Raw genomic sequence first — 22,073 nt, 5'->3', positions numbered from 1 at the left:
CTTTTTTTCCCCTTGGAAACACTCAGCATAATGGGCGCTGGATGTTCCCAGAGTTTGCAGACAGCGTCAATTTATGACATTTGACTGCTGCAGTCCAAGCACTGCGCTGGGTACGTTGGCACCTGTTACGAGGGAGGCAAACCGGATTTTAAACTGTAACAATGTTGTTGATTGACCACTGAAACAAGCATGTGTCATCCAATCCAGTGAGACAAACATGTGTCATCCAATCCAGTGAAACTTCGATGTTCAATGTCCCCTCAACTAAATAACAGCATAGGGTTGAAGGAACACAGGGCCTAAAATTGAGAGGGAAATGTAACGAGGGAAAGGGCTGAGAGAACATAGACTCCTGTTATCAGCAAAAGCAGCCAAATAGGCCAATATCCATAAAAAGAATATTATAACTTAGGCCAATTATTTTCAGACCTCTGGTTAAGTGGACCTAGATTGTGAGTTTCTGGTGACATGACTTAAACTTAAAAACAATGCAAGTGTCTCCCCACGTTACTCACCTCTTTAGTGTTTTGAGATATACAATGAGGTTGGTCTTAGGTGATCACTTCATGGTCCCTTCTCTAGATCCCATTCTAGAAGATGAAGAAAAAAAAAACATATACATTATGAACTAGGCCCAATAAACCATAAACAAAAGTATCAGCACAAAGGAGAAATGTTGCCATAGCTCCCGCATGTTATGAAAAGGTGCTTAAAAAGATAAAACCATGACTGCCATATTGCTAGCATCACAAGAAGGCCTGTCTGTGGTGCATTGCATTTGTTGGCGCCTTTTTATTATTATAGCTGTATTTGCTATGAAGGCTGTTTAACCTTTTCAGAAAGCAACAGTGTATTGGATGTTTTTTTTTGTTTTTGTTTACAGCATGTTAAAATGACCGAAGCACACCCATACACGGATCAAATTTAACATTACACCGAACTAGGAGTGTAACGTTACACTTGTAGCCGGTACGTTTAGCTAGTAACTTCTTTATCAAAACAGTATCATTGTAATGTGCCATCAGAGTTTTAGCTCCCCGTCTTGGTTAAGAAGGCCACAGGAAAATAAATCACAGGTTAGAGTTACTTAATATACTATTCGTAAGTTGGGCAGGAAATAATATATGTATCTTGCCGACTATGTCATGTGGATGGTTCGGCCCACAACTATCCAGCTAAGTTAACAGATGCTTGTTTTGCCAAGTGGATACTAGGTAGTAGGGGTGGACGGTATGGTCTAAAATTTATATCACGGTATAATTTGAAGCATAGACGGTAACGGTATATATCACGGTATCAGTGATTCCGTTCGAATAATTTTTTTTGCCTGATAGGCAGGCTATATAAAGAATGACATCCTCAAGGCATGTAGATTTATAATATTTTAACTTAACTTAAAACTAGGCTACTTTTGCGTATAAAGTCATTATATTCCAAATAAAATAAGTCCCGAGTCCGTGCTGCTCCCATTGCAAACAGCCGGGCTGGATGCTGGATTTTGCTAGAAGCATAATAGCTGCAGAGCCGCAGAGCCAGCGGCGCTTTCAGGTCTGGTCACAGCTTTCAGCCGTTGGGTGGGGGGGCGCTGTTGAGCGGACCTGACCTGAAAGCGCCGCTGGCTCTGCGGCTCTGCAGCTACATATGCTTACATATGCAGCCGTCCTCCCGGCTCCCGCTGCAGCCGTCGTTATCATAACACTACACGCATATCATAATGTTTACAGCAAACTGTAGTTGATCACCAGGTATGTTTTATTAACATAGAATAATTCATATAAGAAAAACGATAGGGACATCTCTTACCTTTCTCCACTGGTTAAAAATGCCAGGAACTGAAATTGAAACTTGCTGTGCGCCGTGGTGATATGTGTTTATTATGAAATGACAATTGCGTGTTGACACGCCCACTGCGCGAAGCCTCCTAAATAACTTTTTCCAGTTTGCACATATCTATTATCTATGACTAATTCTATCTATTTTTAGGGGCAAATGCGATTGAAATAGTCGCGCTGTGGTTACATGACGTCATTGCTATTTTAGAGCTGCGCTACCGGTTACACGGTATAGTCAAAATCCATACCGTAGAGCAAATTAATACCGTTTATACCGTATACCGTTTATACCGTCCACCCCTACTAGGTAGTAGGTAGAGCCCCTAAGTGGATACTAGGTAGTAGGTAGAGCCCCTAGCTTAGCTATACTCTCTGTATGTAAAGACACAACAACAACAACAACAACAGCAGCAGCGAACACGCTGGCTAGTAATCAGCCAAGCAAGTAACGTTAGCAATAGTCAGTGTCACGTTACTAGCCGAGGGCGTTAGTCGAATAGTGAGTCAGATAGTCGATCACCTGCCAAAGGGAATCGTTAGTCGGATAGTCGATCACCTGCCAAAGGGAATCGTTAAGTCGGATAGTCGATCACCTGCCAAAGGGAACAGTTAGTGGGATAGTCGATCACCTGCCAAAGGAAATAGTTAAGTCGGATAGTCGATCACCTGCCAAAGGGAAATAGTTCGTGGGATAGTCGATCACCTGCCAAAGGTTAATAGTTAGTGGGATAGTCGATAACCTGCCAAAGGGAATAGTTAGTGGGATAGTCGATCAACTGCCAAAGGAAATAGTTAAGTCGGATAGTCGATCACCTGCCAAAGGGAAATAGTTAGTGGGATAGTCGATCACCTGCCAAAGGGAATAGTTAGTGTAGGGCTGGGCGATATAACGATAAATATCGCGATATATTTTAATAATCGATATCGAAAAGTTTTTTTTTTTTTTTTTAACCTGCAACAGGGCAGTTTTAAAACCAGAGGTGGTGGACAGACTTGTCTTTCTTGCCTGCAACTTAAAGTAATGGCTTTGCTTGTCCAAATGACAATACTGACCAAATTGAGATTTATTTTTCTCTTGTCCATTTATTTTGTTTGCTTTCTAATTTAAAATATAGTTTGAAACCGTCTGTACACAGTAGGCTATGTGTGCTAGCAGAACTAGACTCCAGTCACTAGTCACGGTGCACATGTGCGGTGGTTTGTCCACCAAAAAAGCTCCAAAAGATGGAAAATAAACGAGCAGAGCCAGAACTGTTCAACTCCCCTGGAGCCACAGCCAGCAGAGAAGCCGGTTTACTTTCGCTTTTAAACCAGCTGCAGCCTGAGAACTGGAGTGTGAGGGGATGTAACACTAAAGATGGCGGCAATTACAAAGAATTGCTGCAAAATAAACATAAATCTGTTAAAAAAAATAATAATAATAATACTTATAACAATTCGATAATTATCGATATCGAGAAATATGATAACATTATCATATCGTTATCGCGATATGATTTTTTTCCATATCGCCCAGCCCTAGTTAGTGGGATAGTCGATCACCTGCCAAAGGGAATAGTTTGTGGGATAGTCGATCACCTGCCAAAGGGAATAGTTAGTGGGATAGTCGATCACCTGCCAAAGGTTAATAGTTAGTGGGATAGTCGATCACCTGCCAAAGGGAATAGTTAGTGGGATAGTCGATCACCTGCCAAAGGGAATAGTTAGTGGGATAGTCGATCACCTGCCAAAGGGAAATAGTTAGTCGGATCGTCGATCACCTGCCAAAGGGAATAGTTAGTCGGATAGTCAATCACCTGCCAAAGGGAATAGTTAGTGGGATAGTCGATCACCTGCCAAAGGGAATAGTTGGTCGGATAGTCAATCACCTGCCAAAGGAAATAGTTAGTGGGATAGTCGATCACCTGCCAAAGGAAATAGTTAGTGGGATAGTCGATCACCTGCCAAAGGGAAATAGTTAGTGGGATAGTCGATCACTTGCCAAAGCTTAATAGTTAGTGGGATAGTCGATCACCTGCCAAAGGGAATAGTTAGTGGGATAGTCGATCACCTGCCAAAGGGAACAGTTAGTGGGATAGTCGATCACCTGCCAAAGGGAATAGTTAGTGGGATAGTCGATCACCTGCCATTAAAGTCGGTTAGCTCGCAGTTATAGCCCAAATCAAGTTAACCAACTTTAGCAGCAAAGTTGCATGCGGGCCTATAATTGACTGGAAAACTAACAAATGGCTAGTAATAGTATGCTAAAACGTTAGCAGCATCAACTTACTATACTACATTACTAGGCCAAGTGAACAGCATTATTATCACAGTGTTTCAACCCAACAACTTGTTGATGCCAATTTTGCACAGTGACATTATTGGCACATATTTGGCTACTTTAGCTTAACGTTATGGCTAACTTTAGTTGCGTTGTTGATGGCATAACGTTATAGCTTAAAGCCAACTGACTGCTAGATAATGCTGCTAATAAATCACCGTCTTCACACCGGTGTTAACAGTTAGATATGCCTGGTTCTGTTGGTTTATTAAACACAGCACCAGCAGGTATAATAAGCTGGTGTTTAATAACGTGAGCCCTGTTACTGTTGTTGGCTGCAGAACAAAAGGCCTGTTCTGGTTCCACTGGAGGGGCTACCGTTACTAGCTAACAACAGACTAGCTAACTACACAATAACCATTATTATGAGATATAATAATTAATAACCGTTAACCATGAGCTGGTGGACAACAACACAGCTAGCTAACACTAAGTGTGTTCAAACCAAACGCTTCTATTATTCAATGATAACCAAGTAAAGAAGAAGAAGAAGGGAAAAAAAAAGAGACGTTTTTGAACCACGAACCTTTCAATTCCATGCTTCTTCTTCCACTAACATTAGCTGACGAGGGCGACTGTCACAGCCGCTGCTTTCTTTCTTTTTATTAATAAACTATATTTCACTAAGTCCCCTCTTTTGCGAGCCTTCTTTGTCTGGTTGTGTTGCTCTGTTCTCGGGCTTCTTTAGCTTGTTAGCTTGTTAGCTAGCCTGCTGGCTACTTCACCGGATCCTGCCCTGTGACGCGTTGTGCGCGTGCGCGGCGGCGGCTGCAGAGACTTCCGGGTTCTGCTTCCTGCTGCTGATCAGCTGATCATCAAGGCTGCTTTCAATCTGCTGCACAGAGGGAGGCTCTTTGTGGAACATAATAATAATAATAATAATAATAATAATAATAATAATAATAATAATAATAATAATAATAATAATAATAATAATAATAATAATAATAATAATAATAATAATAATAATAATAATAATAATAATAATAATAATAATAATAATAATAATAATAATAATAATAATAATAATAATAATAATAATAATAATAATAATAATAATAATAATAATAATAATAATAATAATAATAATAATAATAATAATAATAATAATAATAATAATAATAATAATAATAATAATAATAATAATAATAATAATTATTATTATTATTAATAATAATAATAATAATAATAATAATAATAATAATAATAATAATAATAATAATAATAATAATAATAATAATAATTATTAATAATAATAATAATAATAATAATAATAATAATAATAATAATAATAATAATAATAATAATAATAATAATAATAATAATAATAATAATAATAATAATAATAATAATAATAATAATAGTAATAATAATAAACTTTATTTGTATAGCACCTTTCATACAGAAACTGCAGCTCAAAGTGCTTCACAACAGAAAAAAAACAGGCATAAAATGAGCACATAAAGTGCAGACATATAAAATCACAGTTTTTCACATTAGGATCTAACATCCCAACAGGCCACCTTGTTTATGGTTTGATTCAGTTTTAAATAGACAATGATAAAAGGAGCAAGATAAAATAGACAGAGTAAAATAGTGCAGTGCAATAAAATTGTAGAATAGAATAGATTTTAAAAAATATATATATTTTACAGTGCAAGTTCTGGATTACTGTTCAATATATTATTTGATTTAATCACGAATTGTGGTATTCTGTGAATCGTGTTTAGTTTAACCACAGCTGATGATTGACCAGTTAAATAACAATGTGTAAAAAAATTATTAAAAAAGACAGACAAATCACTATGAATTGAAAATGGGGGACCCTGATCATGCCTGATGTATAAACAAGACAAACATATTTCTCTGGTCTGCATCCCCTTAACAATTGTGTGTATTGAGCCGTACTGTACTGTACCCATTCTGCAATCTGTTAAATAAAGTTCTGTATCGTATAGCTCTCGCTCGGCGTCACTCTCTGCACTGTCCTCGCACATGTGCACGCGCACTGAATAAAGACCACAATGTACCTTTAATCCCAATATTTGTCTGACCACACCCCTATCAGCTTACCCATATAAGCAGGGGTGGGGCCACCCACTCGCCTCCTTCTCGCTTTCACCACAAGGAAGTGCCTCGGTAGATCCCCACTTGAAGTGATGTGATGGTAGGAGAAGAGTTGGAAAACAAGGATACGTTGACATCATCTTTATTTTCTCTCTCACTATTTTCGAGAAAATACGGCGATATTGTCTTCGTACTGGAGTGTCTGGAAGATGATGATCATTCTAAAAATCCTCCACCGGTTTTCGTATTGGGAGTTCGCGCCGCTACATGCTTTTCCAACTGCAGTCCTTGCTGTGTGCTGGTTGCGGTAAAGACACAGCTGGGCTGTAGGACGCGCCGCTGTTGTGAGGAGCGGTGGGTTCCAGGTTTGGTGAGTTATGTTTGCTGGCAAGCTCCACTTGTCTGTTAGTGCTATGGGGGCTAGTTGACAATGTTTATGAAAACCGGCCCCAGACTAGGGTCCTTTGTTCAGCCTCCTAGGCGACAGAAGACCTTGGTCTGAAGCCCATTATAGTTTAACTAGTGGGCCACGACCATTAACACTGGTGATCCCTGTGTTTTCTGGACGAGTGGATGTCTCTCTGTCACCGTGTTAGGCCCCATCTTTCATATCCAAATGAGAGTATTCCCTCACGAGGAGATATGGGCATAGATGTTCATTAGCGGAAGATCTGTGTTCAAAGTCAGCTACACAGGCCAGTTGGGTATTGTGCTGGCTCCGTCGGGTGTTGGTAAAATCACCGTTGTAAAACTGTGTTGACATCTTGTTTCTCTTTTCTCTTAAAAAGTGAGGAGGGTTTCAGAACGGCGGCCTGTCTGGGTGAGTGTTATATCATTGTGTACAAGTTCAGGTGATAGCTGCTTAGCTTACGTGCTAGTGGTGGCCTACTGTTAGCCAGTCAGCTGTTAGCTGCGGCGCTAGCCTGCTGTGATCACTAGGTGGCCTACCTGGCTAGGCTAGGAAACGTTAGCTTGCTGCTGTCGCTGCTTAGCTTACGTGCTAGTGGTGGCCTACTGTTAGCCAGTCAGCTGTTAGCTGCGGCGCTAGCCTGCTGTGATCACTAGGGTGGCCTACCTGGCTAGGCTAGGAAACGTTAGCTTGCTGCTATCGGCCGAGGCCCAGCGCGGGGTGGCTCCGGCCCCTCGCGCGCCGCCGCGGTTCCCAACTCCCCTCTCCCTCACGGGGAGAGGCGGGGGGGATTCGAAGCTCCCCTCTGGTCGCGTGCGCCGTTCGCTCTGCGTCTCGCGGGCAGGGGTGGTAGCGACCGACGGTTGGAGCGGCCGTTAGCTTAATGCTACTCTGTTGAACGTGCTTTGATTATAACATGTTTTAAACACTCTTGACTACGACGTCATCTTTGACAGAGGATGTTCGTCGAACCTGCCCTGGGCCAGGACGGCAAGGACTGCGTCAACAAGAGGGACCGTAGCGACGGGAGGGAGCGGCGACGCTGCCCAGATCGACAACACAGGACGGCTGTGTTTACTACGGTGCCTTGAGACTGCACTTCACTTGATCTACGCTCCGGGTAGGCAAGGTTTGGCCAGACCTTGTACACTTCTTCTGGCTTTCCCTTCTAAATGTTTTGTAAATAACGATGTTTTCCAAAAACGAGTGTTGCTGCACTACATTTAGGATATGACGCGAGTTATGTGTGAATTGTCTTGTCACTGGTATTTAGCTTCTCCATGCAAATCGGGTTGTTGTTACAGATGTGAAAATGATCTGGTTTGTTGTGTTGAGAAACATCATGTGTGTTTATATGTACCGTGTACTCACAACTAAGGGGGTTAACTAACCTATAAAGCTATGCTTAGTGACAAATGAGTAAAGAATGATTCTCTTCTCAGCCTGTAATGACAATGAACAGGGTGTTTACATATTAACAGGTTTTAACTGGCCGTATTAAGGGTAAAGTAGGAGGATTGTGTTTCCCCCCGGTTCCCTGGGGACTTCTTCATCCTCCTTTCAGACATGTTGTTGCACTACATTGTGTCACTGTGTGGTAGGGATACGATGTAACCCTTAGCTTGATTGCTGAGGTTGTGCTAAAACTGCTGGAGAAACTTTATTTTCCTAAAAGAAAAGATTGTTTGGTCGCTTTCGTGTGTGCTTAGCAAGGCCTGTGGCCGATACTAATCGAGAATTATGTATTCTCTCATTATGGAAAAACGGCGTTCCTCTGTAGTGTGTTTTTGCCATTTTTTGTAGGTGATGATGGGTTGTGTGTGTCATGTGACCTACAACTGGGTTGGACTGGCCACAGAAGCACATGTGTAAGTTTGGTACCGGGGCTCTTGGAGAGCCCTTCTGTGTTTTTTTCCTTAGTAAAAATCAGATAGCAGGTTAGCTCATGCGCTGTGTGAAGCTGTCAGACGCTTCATAGAGCTGACTATGACTGTGTCATACTCTCTTTTTGTCATTACATCGTATCATGGGTGTGGGGTCATAAGGGGTGAACTGGTAACCTTTCCTCCCCCTTTTTTCTGTTGGTCAGGGGTAAACCCACCTGTCCTTCAAGGTTCCTGTCACGTTGCCGTTCGGCACGTTACAGGTTGGGGGGGGTTGGGGAGGGAGTTTCCTGTTGTTACCATAGGGAATGAGTCTGAGATCGCAAAAGTCCAATACCGCTGCCTGGTGGTATGCGGCCGGTATTGCACTTCCTTTGAGACTCTGTGTATGGGGCTGTGCGTCGACTATATTGGTCCGGGCCGACTTTTCTAGTAACCTGAACCAAGGGCTTCACCCGATCACATTGAATAGTTTTTGGGACCCCGTTATTGACAATCAATTAATCAGAAACGACCCCCCCCCCCCTTTCATGCATTCATGATGGAACATAATACCGATCATATGCATTTGAATTTTTTATTGTAGCGTGTATAGGGACAAAATGCCAATGGATTAAGTATAATATACATCGCATGCTAATAGCCTTTCAGGAATTACCCTAAACCGCTCTAAAACCATACTTATATTCAGTGATGGGAATAACGGCGCTATAAGTAATGGCGTTACTAACGGCATTCGTTTTTTCAGTAACGAGTAATCTAACGGATTACTCTTCCAATCTTAATAACGCCGTTAGCGTTTCTGCAAAAAAATGCGGCGCGTTACTATGAATGAACCTGTTTCTTTCATCAGACAGATCTCTGCGCCGAGAGGCAATAATATGTTCTTCCTTGTTTAGTGGGCAGTGCGCGAGCCAAGCATACATGCTGACGATTGGCTGAGGTTGAATAAAATGTCATGGTAAGCCAATCAGAGGTGGAGGTGGGCGGGTGTCTAAAGCATCCAGAGTCTGACACACAGCGCGACAAGACAAGCGATCACTGATCAGTCAGCGGTCCGTGTAGTGTACGTTTTGAGCCCAAATAATCCAAAACGAATCCAACGAACAACACAAGCGACTCAGTCAACATGAGACCGCGGGTCCATGAGCGTTTTGTGTTCACTCTTTGCAGCGCAGGGCACTGAGTGGCTCTACTGCAGTGCCGACAGCCTTATCAACAGTGCTGCACTTCCTGGTTTAATAGCACAGGCTTCAGGTGCTCAGAGATATATATATCTCTGTATGTCATGCATGTCTTAAATGTCATGATTAGATTATTTTAGATGATTCGATTAGATTCTTATATCTGTATGTTGTGTATGTCAAGTCAAGAGTTTTATTTGTCACGGCATACAAGTATACAATGAAATGCGGGTGGTCTTGCCCGCAACGATGTGCAATACAGTGGTACAACATATAATAGAATCCAATAAAAACAACATTGTGCAATAACAGGTAACAGGTAACATGGTGTGACATCTCGGTATCTGTACATAGTTATTTACAGAGCATATAGGACATGCTAGGTAGCTTTGGTAGTGCAATACACTGTTACTGTTGCTATACTAATTTAAAGTGGCCTTTCCTTTTGGCAATAAGTGTGGGTGAGTGCGGCATGAGTGTGTGCCCGCTCATGTTAAAGTGTTAAAGTGGCTGCTAGTGCACAGCGTGCGTGTCGTGTGTGTGCTCATGTGTGCTTGTGTGTGGATAGTTCAGTGTTCTGTGGCACTCAATGTTCATTGTTCAAGGCTCTGATGGCCTGGGGGAAGAAGCTGAGCCTAAGCCTCTCTGTCCTAGTAGCTGGGGTTCGCAGGCGTCTGCCTGACCTCAGCAGCTGGAACAGGCTGTTATTGGGGTGGTGGGGGTCTTTCATTATTCTGCAGGCTCTGGATTTGCACCTCTTGTTGTATAGAACCTGCAGGGGAGGTAGTGCAATACCCGTGGTACGCTCGGCTGAGCGCACCACTCTCTGTAGGGCCTTCTTGTCCTGTGCCGTGCTGTTTCCATACCAGGCAGTGATGTTTCCGGTCAAGATGCTCTCTACAGCTCCTGAGTAGAAGGACTGGAGTATCTTCCCCGATACTCTGAACTTCCTTAACTGTCTCAGGTGGTAGAGGCGCTGCTTTGCCTTCTTTACTACTGTGTCTATGTGTGTTGACCATGTCAGATCCTCTGAGATGTGGACCCCCAGGTACTTAAAGCTGCTCACCCTGTCCACGGTAGCCCTGTTAATCCTCAGTGGTGTGTGTGTCTCCTGCTGTCCTCTCCTATAATCCACGATCAGCTCCTTGGTTTTACCAATGTTCAGGAGCAGGCTGTTGTCCTGACACCAGCGTTCCAGTACCTCAACCTCCTCCCGGTAGGCCTTCTCGTCGTTGTCCGAGATCAGCCCCACCACCACCGTGTCGTCTGCGAACTTCACTATGGAGTTGGAGCTGAACTTGGCCACACAATCGTGTGTGTAGAGTGAGTACAGCAGGGGGCTCAGAACACAGCCCTGGGGGGACCCGATGCTCAGGGTGATGGTGTTGGAGGTCTGACCCCCCACCCTGACCGCCTGGGGTCTTTCGCTCAGAAAGTCCAGTACCCAGGCGCTCAGGGTGGAGCTCAGACCCAGCTCGATCAGCTTGTCCACCAGTCTGGTGGGGACTATGGTGTAGAACGCTGAGCTGTAGTCAATGAACAACAGTCTCACATAGCCCCCCTTCTGACGGTCAAGGTGAGAGAGGGTGCTGTGCAGTACCTGGGAGACCGCGTCGTCAGTGGACCTGTTTGTCCTGTATGCAAATTGCATAGGGTCCATATCACTGGGGAGGGAGGCACAAATGTGGTCCTTGACCAGCCTCTCGAAACATTTCATGACCACAGAGGTGAGTGCCACCGGTCTGTAGTCATTTGGACATGTTGGGGAGGGTTTCTTCGGTACAGGGATGATGGTAGACATCTTGAAGCAGGCAGGGACCACTGACTCCGCCAGGGATTGATTAAATATGGCGGTGAACACTGGGGCTAGCTGGTTGGGACAGGACTTAAGTATGCGTCCTGTTATACCATCTGGGCCAGCAGCCTTCCTGGTGTTCACCTGCATAAATGCTCTTCTCACACTGTGTTCCGACAACGAGAGAGCGTCCCCGCCCCCCCCGCGGTTGCCACCCCCCCCCCCCCCCCCTCCACAACAGCCGGCGCGCCAGTGACGTCACTAGCCGGAGAGCTAGCAGCGCCACTGTCTACACCAAACCGAGCGTAGAAAGAGTTGAGCTTGTCCGCGAGGGAGGCGTCGTCGCTCCCCATTGATGGGGCGCTGACTTTGTAGTCAGTTATTGTCTTCAGTCCCCGCCATAAGCCTCTTGTGTCGTTTTGTGCCATTTGTGTTTGTCAGCATATGTCCTCTTAGCAAGTTTAACAGCCTTGCGTAGAGTATAGACTGAAGCCTTATACTCCTCCATGTTTCCTGACTCTCTGCCCAGGTTGTAAGCGGTGGTGCGAGAGTTCAGAGCTGCTCTGATAGTACTGTCCACCCACGGTTTCTGGTTTGGGAAAACCTGCACCTTTTTCGTGGGGACAATACCATCAGTTATTGTTGTTATATAGCTCACCACTGTGTCTGCGAGCTCCCTGACGTCACTGGCGCTGCCTTGGAACATATCCCAATCCGTGTCTGCTAACACGTCCTGGAGCGTGGCCTCTGATTCGTCAGTCCACTTCTTTGTCTCACGTGACACGACGGCGTCACGTGATCTTTGTTTGTAGGCGGGGAATAGCAAGATGGAGTCGTGATCGCTCGAGCTTGAAGACCCCGTTAATGGCGGAGCTGCCACCGCCTTGTAGCCGGCTCTGAACGGGGAATAACAGTGATCGAGTGTGTTCCTCCCTCTCGTGGAGCAGGCGATGTGCTGAAAAAAGGACGGCATCACTTTCTTCAGGTTCACCTGGTTGAAATCGCCAGCCACTATCATCGCCGCGTCCGGGTGTTTTATCTGGTGTCTGTTCGGGTGGTCATGTAGTTCCCCCAGCGCTTTGCCAGTATTCGCCTGTGGGGGTATGTATACGGCGGTCATGATGACCGCAGTAAACTCCCGGGGGAGGTGGAACGGGCGGCACAGGATTGACAGATGTTCCATGTCTGGGGAGCATGAGCTCGAGAGAACATGCACTTCTTTGGGGTTAACCCAGACATTGTTCGTGAAGAGGCAGACCCCACCTCCGACGCTCTTTCCAGAGGCTGCTGTCATTGATTGATTGAAAAGTTTATTAACAGATTGCAGAATGGGTACAGTACAGTACAGCTCAATACATACAATTGTTAAGGGGATGCAGACCAGAGAAAGACTTTCGTCATAAATGTCATGAATTGAAAATGAGGGACCCTGATGTAAACAAGACGAAACTCTTTCTCTGGTCTGCATCCCCTTAACAATTGTGTGTATTGAGCCGTACTGTATTGTACCCATTCTGCAATCTGTTAATTAAAATGTTCAATCAATCAGTATATATTTGTTATTTATTTTTGCTTAACAAGCATAATTTAATGTTGCCCAGTTGTGGCCTGTTGAGGGGCAATACATATCAAAAGTTCCAAAACATCTATTCTGTTTGTATTTGTATGATCCACTATATAAACATAGTAATTATAATATCTACATACATGGCATTTGATTGGAGGCTAGTCTCACTTTGTCCCACAGCAACATTAAAATAGTTTAGATTTGTGTATGTTGTTTATGTAAAAAAAAAATCTAGAAAGTAACGCAATAGTTACTTTCTGAAGTAACTAGTTACTTTTATAATTTGTAACTGAGTAAGTAATTTTGTTACTTTTTGGAAGAAGTAACTAGTAACTGTAACTAGTTACTTTTTTAAAGTAACTTGCCCAACACTGCTTATATTCACCACGGTATAAAACGGGAATGTATGGATGTAAAAAAAAATTCTTTTTCACATCTTGAACGATAGATACTCGATGTCAAATGGGCCATAGTATTGCATCCATAGCTATAATATAGAATATAGTTATAGCCCTGCAAACAAGGTGACCGACTCCATTGGTTTAATGCGTGGCAGCACATAGCCATATCCTGTTCCCAGCGTGGCAGAGAATGAGTTAACAATTGTGTGTATTGAGCCGTACTTTATTGTACCCATTCTGCAATCTGTTAATAAAGTGTTCAATCAATCAATCAATCAAATTTAAATGGGCTTTATTGACATGGGAAACATACGTTTACATTGCCAAAGCCAAACAAAACAATCAATCAAACAGAGAAATCAGAAGAAATCAGTACAGAAGAAATTTCTTTTAGCAATTTAGCAAAAAAAGCTAGCATAATTATGAATTGTAGTGCCTGGTTAGGAACAAATGATAATGGATGGATTATCCAAGTGGGGGTCCGGGGGGGGGGGGTGAGCGAGCGAGAGCATATGTATGTAGGGTATTAGATAGCAAGTATTAGGTATATATCTTGTATACTACATTTATTTAAATGGTGATTTCATTGAATGTTTACTGTTAATGCTTGTGTGTCTAATTGTATGTTATGTTTAAAAAATAATAAAAAAATAAAATACAAAAAAGAAGGAATTTCTTTTGTGTGATTGACAGTCTTTTATGGTGCGAGTCTTTTGGGCGAGCCACGCTGTGAAACACTACTTTGTAGGCCTGCAATAACTAATTCCCATTCACTTGGATGGATGCTACTCAAAGTGAGTGGAAATGGCTCCTCTGCACGGATCAGTCTACATTAGCGGATGTATTGACAATCCACATTGGATTTAGGAATACAGTCATTTCCACAACTCTGACAGCCTGCGGAAAGCCAACAAAATCACTGGTAACACACTAACCCCCTGTAAATACACACCAATCTGGCACAAACCTGACTTTCAACTCGGCAAATCACCCATATACTTCCCAGCTTGGAAACAAAAAGGCATTACTCATCTTCACCACATCTTCACAGACAACAGCCTAATCACTTCTCAAGATTTGACTGAAGGATACGGCATTGGGACAGACCAACACTTCCAATTTCTACAGCTGAAATCCATTTTGAAATCTAAAATTAACACTACACAAAATAATCTTGAACCACCTCCAATTATATTAGCAATGAATAAAATAACATCACAGAAGAAAATATTAAAAAAAGATATACAAAATACTGGCAAGCACAGACACTACATTCCATCTCCCCTTCACAAAATGGGAACAGGACTTGGCTTTCTCTCCCAATGCCGTATCCTGGGAACAAATTTGCACCAACACATTCACAATGACTAACAACACTAACCTTCAATTAATCCAATATAAGGTGTTACACAGAGTACATAACACACAGCACAGGATGTTTCAAATGGGATTTGCAAGCACATATGTATGCTCCCATTGCACCCTCAACACCCCAGACAACTATTTCCATGCCACCTGGCTCTGCCCACCTCTTCAAGACTTCTGGAATTCCGTCATCAATACACTATCCCGGGTCATGAGCTGCAGCATTCCTCTCTCCCACTCCCACTGTCTACTTGGGGATACTACTGCTATCAATTTATTAGTCCAGAACACCAAACCCCTGCTCGTTTCCCTAGCTGTTGCCAAGAAAACTATCCTCTTAAACTGGAAGACAAGAAAAAACGTGAATACTGGGCAATGGTTGGGCCTTCTCTCAAATTACATATCACAGGAAACAATCTCAACCGTGGATCACATCGAAGTCTCACAATTTAATAACATCTGGGAATTGCTTGTGGATAATCTAGGCTCCTAATCACATGAGATTGACCTGTGAACCATCCACTCCACAACCCACCCAATTCTCTCAATCCCCCTCCTCACCCCCTACTTTACTTACTCCCCTCTCTGCCCCCCCCCCTTTCCCTTGTCATGTGTATTCGTTGTTGTCCTTCATTGTCCTTAGTTGTAATTTGTTTGTCAATGTCTAGTCTGAGTTCCCCCCCTCCGAGCGGGCAATGAAATGTCACTATTTTTCTTATTTTACTACACTTTTTATTTTATTTTGCACTGTAAATAGTTAAAATGTATAATAAATAATAAAGTTGTCCCCCGAAGATGGAGCGCCCTCAAAAAAGGGCCAGGAGTAAAAAATTATTAATAAAATAAAATAAAGAGGATCCACATTGGCTCGTGGTCTTGGACCTATATACAAACGTGTAAAATAATGTATGTTTTTAGTTTTTACTGATATTCCTTCACACTCTCTGGTGGTGGCTGAATTTGGACTTGATTTTGAAAACATAGCTGCGAAAATGTCAAGTTCTTATAAACATATCAAGCCTCTGATCTACTGACCTATCTCGATATGAAACTGGTGGACGATAAGATCACTTTTGAGTAGATACACAGATGCTCATCTTAAACTTGACTCAGCTAAAAGGGGAATGCCATCCATTTTTTAAATTCATATATCGATGGCTGAAGCTCAAAACCTCCTACCTGAAAATTTTACTTTTTTGAGAAAACAAAAAAAAACGTGTTGCTTTCTTGCAGGATGCAATTTTTTTTAAGGATACCCAATACAATACACCAGGGGTTCTCAACCTTTCTGCTGCCAAGGCACCCCTGTGTTCAATAAAATATTCCAGGGCACCCCTACATACGATAAAGACTTTTCCGGTCCTGTCTTTTTCGCTACAATGATGACAAAAGTGCTTGCTTTCAAAATAATGTTTATTTAAGAAACCGGGAAACACATTTGTGTGTATATGCAGGCTATATAATGCATTATTAACAGGTGTTTCAGGTCTAAATGGCTTAGTACTGTTGACATTACACTGCTTGTAGTAGTAAATCAAATAGCATATTTCTTTAAATAAAATTACAGAAAACTATCACTAAAGTGCTATCTGTTGCAGCTGCACACTTTTCCATAAAAATAGCATATTTGGATAAGTGTGACCATTTCTCAAAAACAGAAAATCTTGTATTTTTTTTTAAATACAGAAAAGGATCACCAAGTTACCATTTCTCAAAAAATATAAATAAATACAGAAAATAAGCATTCGTTCACTCAGTGGAAATTTCTAGCTCAATGCGAGGTCTGCTGCTGCTGGCTAATAATACGGTCAATACGTGGGGAGATCTTTGACAAGGCAACACGCATGTCATCCTCAAGGCTCAACTTGGCCCTATATTTTGTTTTCAGAGCTGTCATGGATGAAAAGCCAGCTTCACACAGATATGTGGTGCTGAATGGTATCAACACCGTCTGCAGCATCATGAGATACTTGGTACTCAGCACCACACTCTGAAACGAGCTCTCCAGGTGGTATCAGATGAGATTTCAATTAGTTCTTCCAAGAGTTTGGATGGAGATGTGTCAGGAAGCTTTGTCTCAATGTTGTTTGTAAAGTTTTTTTTATCCAGAGTAACTTGGTTATCCTTTTGTTTTATTAAATAATAATTTTCAGATTTTGAGAAATGGTCAAACTTATCCAAATATGGTATTTTCATGGAAAACAGTGCAGCTGCAACAGATAGCACTTTAGTGATCATTTTCTGTAATCCAAAAAGAATAATAAAAACAAAAACAAAAAAATCTCAAGGCACCCCTGTTGAGAACCGCTGCGGAATACACTACTTTTGGCTTTTGGAAAATATCTTACAGACAGACTGAATAGGTGCAGATAGGAGGTTTCACATCACAGGTTTCACTGGCCCCGGTGAATGTCCAACCCCCCCCCCCGCTGAACCCCCCCCCCCAATGTTCAGTTTCCTCCCCCTCAAATCTATATTCTCTTTTAGAAACTCTGTCTGTAAATAGGGCGGCTGGGTGGTGCAGCGGACTAAGCGCTCATCACCAACGCGAGAGACACTGGTATCGAATCCGGCTGTCAGCGTTGCCTCCGGCTTGGCCGGCCGTCATACTGGCTCAATTGGCAGCGGGAGGGAAGCCGGTGGGTGGTAATCTGGTCGTTGTAAACAGCGACTCCTACAGGTCAGTCAGGATGCCTGCACAGCGAGGAAGGGAGATGGTGAGGGTAGTGAGCCTCCCACATGTTACACCTCACCAATGAGAGTCCGTGCTGGCAGGTGAAAAGAAGTGGCTGGCTGACTCTGCATGTATCAGAGGGGACATGTGATAGTATCTATCAACCCTCCCTAGACCGACCAGTGGGGGGCACATGCACGCAACGACCAGGAAGGGGATGGGGGAATTGGCATGACGACTAAATTGGGATGGGAGAAAATCACAGAAAAACAGGAGGAGAAAAAGTGGATAAAAAAGAAACTGTCTGTAAATAAACAGTACTGTATATTTGTATATCTTGTAGGGCTGTCCCCGACTAAGGATTTGGATGGTCGACTATGATTGGCCAAAATTTGCCGTTAGTCGACTATTGGTCGACTAACATTTTTTATTTATTTTTTTATCATTCCATTTGGGCTGTGGGCGGTGCTTAATGTCTGAAGGAGTCGACTGAAGGCTTCTTGTCATCTGCAAAAGCATGCAATTGGTCCACTGATGGATACATCTTGATATTTGTCTATAGTCTAGTCTAGTGTGTTCATTAGATGGGTGAAATCCTCTTTCATTGCCTCTGTGCAGTTAGCCTCTGGTATGCGTGCCATTAGCGAATGATAAAAAAAAAAAAAAAAAGAGATATATATATAATTATAATTTTTTGTATTCGACTAAGGCCCAGTCCACACGAGCGCTGGATTTTATGTAACCATGATTGTATGTGCGCAGTTGCACTGTTCTGGGCACACACAACCGGGGTTTTGCTACACTGCAACCGCGGTATTTGAAGAAAAAAAAAAATTATAAAAAATATTCGTCCAAGCAAGAATCATAGCCACACGTTAATAACGTTTGTTATAAACCAAACCGTTTGTAAATCCGTCAAGAGTTCAGCGAGTTAAGAGTATTTGTTTGTGCAGATCATCACATTGAGCCATCTAGTGTTTATATATCTATGTCTAGGAACATCTAGGGACCTATGTATTCCCAGTGTTAGAAATATTATGTCATTTACTAGGCTTGAGTAAATTGTAATGGAACAAAGGAGAATATAAATTATGAATTTTATTTGCATCTTTGCAAATTACAATTGTGCTGGATCCAAGCTCGCTCACTGAGCTCATTCACCACCTTCTTGAGATCAAGTGTACAAAAAGATTATAATCCATGTGAATTATGCATTCATAATTGACCTTGACCTTGACCTTATTATGGCCAAATCATACATCTATGCGAAAATCTCCTCTTTCCAATGGCAGTGTTAAATCTGGATGTAGTCATTTCCTCACGGTTTTACGATAAAAGAGAGATAGAATACACATTTCTCTGATAAATTCTTATTTTTTGTAAATCTTAAAAACATCGGTAAACAAACGTAGTGCTGAAAATATACACTTTGACTGCTGTTTTGCTAAGGTTAAGGTATTTACTCTTGGCTACATTTGAAAAAGAAACACAACATTAATTCATTAATTGATCGATTTATGATAAAAACAGCAGGGTCCCCCAATTGCTTAACAGGTTAGTTGTATATTGTATAATTTGTATAGTATTTGGTCTTTATTCTTTTACTTTGTACTGTACGAAGCACAATCTCAGGGGGCTCAGACAGAACTACGCATTTAACTGTAATGTACATGTGTCTTATACTGTGGTGACAAATAAAACTAAACTTGAACTTGAACTATAGGGATACATATAGTATTAAAGCGGTGGTTATGAAGACGTGTTTCTTTTGGGAACTGTAATACAGCACGATTGTGACAGAGAGCGTCTCAAAAAGCCACTGATATTTCTGTGGGCGTGCCGCCTCCGGCCTCGCTGATGATGAAGGATGAAGACAGGACTCACGAGAGAACAAGGCCACTGTGACCAGATGACCCCGCAGCGACCTCATCAGAACATACTCAAGACACACGTCGACGGAGGGACGCACACTTTTGTTTGACTACAATGTCCGACGTCTCGCAAACCAGACTTCATAACATCGAACAAAGGCTTATGGTAAAATAGAACTGTGTTTCCAATTTCATCCAATTTGATCAAATCTAACTAATGAAATATATGTTAATTTCCTAATTGTACAAGCTGCTTAGAAAAGAGGCCCGTTTTGATCAAAATTATCACAGATTTTGGAAAATGTTCCATTCTAGTGGCTTGGGATATTAAAACACCAATGAATACCGTACAACGGAGAACAGTAATTTCTTATCGATCGCGAATCACTGAACAGTGGTTCTCAACTGGTCTAGCCTCGGGACCCAACATTTTCCTTAGTCATTAAGTTGCTCGCAACACAAATCGTTTAACCACTGATTTATTTAAATTTATTATTTTTTTGCAGTAATACGCAATCTTTCATGCACTGTTAACAACATGAAATAAACACAAAAAAGTGCAACAAAAGTGCAACTAGGGCTAAAAACCCAATGAAATAAAATAATAATAAATAATATGCTTCTTAGCAGATTTCTTAGCTTAACATAACAGACCTAAGTTTGGGGGAACTAATTGGATAACTGGGGTTCAACAAAATTGCAACTAGGGATAAAAACCCAATGAAATAAAATAATAATAAATAATTATGCTTCTTAGCAGACTTCTTAGCTTAACATAACAGACCTACAGTAAGTTTGGGGGAACTAATGGGATAACTGGGGTTGCAAAAAAAGTGCAGCTTGGGCTAAAAACACAATGAAATAAAATAATAATAATAATAATAATAATAATAATAATAATAATAATAATAATAATAATAATAATAATAATAATAATAATAATAATAATAATAATAATAATAATAATAATAATAATAATAATAATAATAATAATAATAATAATAATAATAATAATAATAATAATAATAATAATAAATAATATATGATTCTTAGCAGACTTCTTCTCAAAGTCTGGGGTGATGGTATAAAAGCAACTCTGAGGTCATGCTCAATGTCCAATCTGTTCCCCTGCTTTGTCTTCAGCTGGACCAGAGCTGAGAAGCCACTTTCACAAAGATAGGTAGTGAAAAACAAGGTATAAAAAAAAGTTATAAAAAAAAGGTTTTTTTAAACTTATTTTTTATTCATTTTTACACACACATCTGCGACCCACTCAAAATGGCCCCACGACCCACTTTTGGGTCGTGACCCACCAGTTGAGAAACACTGTTCTAGAACCCAGGAGCAGAACACAGGCACGGGAGAATAGAGGGGTTTCGAATGTTTAATTGAAGCATGAGGGGAGAGAAGGGTTCAGGGGTCGTGAGAGGAGCTAGAGACGGGGAACAAGGAGCTGGAGAGGTGAGGTCCAGGGGGGAGCAGGCTGGTGGGGTGAGGTCCAGGGGGGTGCAGGCTGGTGGGGTGAGGTCCAGGGGGGTGCAGGCTGGAGAGGTGAGGTCCAGGGGGGAGCAGGCTGGTGGGGTGAGGTCCAGGGGGGTGCAGGCTGGTGGGGTGAGGTCCAGGGGGGTGCAGGCTGGAGAGGTGAGGTCCAGGGGGGTGCAGGCTGGTGGGGTGAGGTCCAGGGGGGTGCAGCCTGGAGAGGTGAGGTCCAGGGGGGAGCAGGCTGGTGGGGTGAGGTCCAGGGGGGTGCAGGCTGGTGAGGTGAGGTCCAGGGGGGTGCAGGCTGGAGAGGTGAGGTCCAGGGGGGTGCAGGGGGGTGCAGGGGGGTGAGGTGAGGTCCAGGAGGGAGCAGGCTGGTGGGGTGAGGTCCTGGGGGGTGAGGCTGGAGAGGTGAGGTCCAGGGGGGTGCAGGCTGGAGAGGTGAGGTCCAGGGGGGTGAGGCTGGAGAGGTGAGGTCCAGGGGGGTGCAGGCTGGTGAGGTGAGGTCCAGGGGGGTGAGGCTGGAGAGGTGAGGTCCAGGGGGGAGCAGGCTGGAGGGGTGAGGTCCAGGGGGGTGCAGCCTGGAGAGGTGAGGTCCAGGGGGGTGCAGGCTGGAGAGGTGAGGTCCAGGGGGGTGCAGGCTGGAGAGGTGAGGTCCAGGGGGGTGAGGCTGGAGGGGTGAGGTCCAGGGGGGTGCAGGCTGGAGAGGTGAGGTCCAGGGGGGTGCAGCCTGGAGAGGTGAGGTCCAGGGGGGTGCAGGGGGGTGAGGTGAGGTCCAGGGGGGTGAGGCTGGAGAGGTGAGGTCCAGGGGGGAGCAGGCTGGAGAGGTGAGGTCCTGGACATCAGAGAACAAGGATTAGTAGAGCAAGGTCACTGAGCACACAAAAACATGATGCAGGAACGCTGAGGTCTAGAAGAGAGTCCTATACCACGGGAGGAGTAAACAACACTGGGACCAGGAGTGCAGGCCTCGTATCCAGGTTGGGTGATGGTGTGATATAGCAGGTGTGTAGTCTGGCACAGGTGAGTAGGATGATGGTGAGACGGGAACAGGAAGGGGACCATGTATGGGCATGGGGACCTGCTGACAGACAAGAAGGGGACCATGTATGGGCATGGTGACCTGCTGACAGACAGGAAGGGGACCATGTATGGGCATGGGGACCTGCTGACAGACAGGAAGGGGACCATGTATGGGCATGGGGACCTGCTGACAGACCGGGGAG

General features: G+C 43.1%; 1 protein-coding gene across 1 annotated transcript in view; it reads right to left on the bottom strand.

The window, feature by feature from the left end:
• The window catches only part of LOC311229291 (speckle-type POZ protein-like A), a 90,081-nt gene extending 85,210 nt beyond the window's left edge, over positions 1 to 4,871 (bottom strand). The window contains exons 1-2 of the mRNA XM_084315364.1: positions 4,679 to 4,871; positions 516 to 590 (exon numbers count right to left, since the gene is read on the bottom strand). The gene's annotated coding sequence lies outside the window, so the exon portion shown is untranslated. The remainder of the gene's footprint in view (positions 1 to 515; positions 591 to 4,678) is intronic.
• Between the last annotated feature and the right edge of the window lie 17,202 nt (positions 4,872 to 22,073).

The sequence above is a fragment of the Notolepis coatsorum genome (assembly GCF_963971535.1).
Source record: "Notolepis coatsorum genome assembly, chromosome: 5".
Taxonomy (NCBI): domain Eukaryota; kingdom Metazoa; phylum Chordata; class Actinopteri; order Aulopiformes; family Paralepididae; genus Notolepis; species Notolepis coatsorum.
The sequence above is the reverse complement of the archived record's forward strand: the minus strand, read 5'-3'. Positions and strand labels throughout refer to the sequence as shown.